Source organism: Spodoptera frugiperda, chromosome 11 (assembly GCF_023101765.2).
Source record: "Spodoptera frugiperda isolate SF20-4 chromosome 11, AGI-APGP_CSIRO_Sfru_2.0, whole genome shotgun sequence".
Lineage (NCBI taxonomy): Eukaryota > Metazoa > Arthropoda > Insecta > Lepidoptera > Noctuidae > Spodoptera > Spodoptera frugiperda.
Window position 1 is genome coordinate 5,843,671 of NC_064222.1, and position 2,156 is coordinate 5,845,826.

The following is a 2,156-nucleotide window of genomic DNA, read 5'->3' on the forward strand; positions in this document are numbered from 1 at the left end:
TATTTTCTAACTAGGGAAGCTATCATAATTATCGATAACGACTCTATATCGATACTTTTTATTTTATTTTTAAGCCCACAATATTCGATATTTCTTTATCGATAAATATGATGACATCCCTAAGTTCAAATCGTGTATATTAGGAATCTGGTTTTAATTGATATAATAATATTTTAGTTTATTTTGTCATCATGATGGTACATAATGATTTAGTACATAATCAATAAATTTAAAGATTCTTAATAAACACGAATAATTTATTGCTTATGCTATTTACAGAAAATAATTATTATTAAATAAGCAATACCAAACATTGAAAATCGATCATGAAAAGTGACATTCAAATTATGACTCCATGTTGTGAATTCAAAAGTAAGTTTATCACAGGCTTTTTTTATCACCACGCTATTTTTTCGTACGAGGTATCAATCAAACAGACCAATTAAAAAAAACTTTTTACAAAAATAAAATAACCGACTTCGCTGATGAAAATCGGTTAAAAAGAATACTAAAATGCCAAAATAACTTTTATTTCGGTGATTGGTGTTAAATAAGAAACAAACAATAATGAGAAAAACTGACTTTCGATATTCAAGTCAATTTGATCCTTTTAAACTTTTTTTAACCGTCTTTCTTTAGTGAACCAGGTTTTTATTATTTAAGAATGGAATGCGTGAATGACTACCTAACTCTCAGAAAAAAAATTGATGGTGATAAAAAATTTTGGCTGTATAAATAAAAAAAATATATACAAAAAATTGTACTTGTGTAATTAAGTTACAGAGGAAGCAATACAATGATTATTAAAAATAATAATTAAAAAAAAAACATACCAAAAATGCGACCCACAACGGTGCTGAGAAAGTTAAGCATAGATTATAAAATGTAAGCATTTATTTTGTATTAGCTTAAGCGCTTTATAAGTACTTATTCGTGATAAGTGAAAAAGTATACATATTTCGCGATTTGATCATACTTCTTTTTTTAATTTTTTATCTAGGGTGGTATTCAGTATCAGATTTTTTTAAATTTGGTGAATCACTTACCCTTTTAGATGACAAAGCTAAAGTGTACCAACGAGTATGCTATGAAGAAACTGAAAATAAAATAGAAGATGAAGTAGATATCCTTATGTCAAGTGACATTTTTAAATATAGTCTACTTAATTTGTAACATTGAATTTAAATTTTCCTATGTTATCTATGGATGACAGTTCCATTTTAAAAAATGCCGAAAATAACCCTAGAATTTCGTGTGAACGGTCTAAATGTATGAGAAATTGATTTTCTTCTTGTATTATTTATTTTAAGCGAATATTATTTCTTATACGCTTGTTCCTTTTAACCATTGCATTGAAAAACACACCTTAACATCAATGCAATAAGGTTTTATATTCTTTGTTGCCATTCTGAAAGTCACAATCCTTGTAATTAGTTTCTATAAATCAATTGGTACTATTAGGTACTTCGTGTAACTGCGCTTCGCAAGCAGAAAGGTGATTAAATAAATAATTGTTAAGCTAGAATAAACTTACACGTCTAAACAATAAGGTAGATTATTTATTGGGGGACCATGCAGTTGGATCATATTGATTTATCGATATTTTGTATACGTTGCGTAAATTAACATTATCATTATATTAGCTAAAGTGGATTTAGTATAAACACCGTAGGGTAGGTGAAATTAATTCCTAACTTTCCTCAATTTTTCCAAAAATCAATTTTGCGAAGTAAATATGAATATTTTATATCAGATACTAGTCTGATGCTATTTATTCAAGTAAATCATACGATATTGTTGTTAATGAAGTTCCCCTATTAAAATTATATTAGTGAAATTGAAATAGAATATTATATGGGCTGTATAAATGTATAAATGAGTCCTTATGTGAACTATGTCACGATACATAGGACTAGTAGAAAGTCGGCCCATTATCATCCCTAGAGAGTGGACTTCCCTTGGGTGCGAACGAAACGGTTCTTATCCACGTTCCTAATCTGTGTAGCAATCTAAAGACTTCTATTTTCCTGAGAAATACTACCCGGGTCTTTTTAAGCTCAGAGTGAATATGTAGTTTCTAAGTCTATGTGCTCCATCTTCGCTTCACCGTTTTAACAGTAAGCGGGTTGGTGGCCAAACGCAGACTTATCACCGCT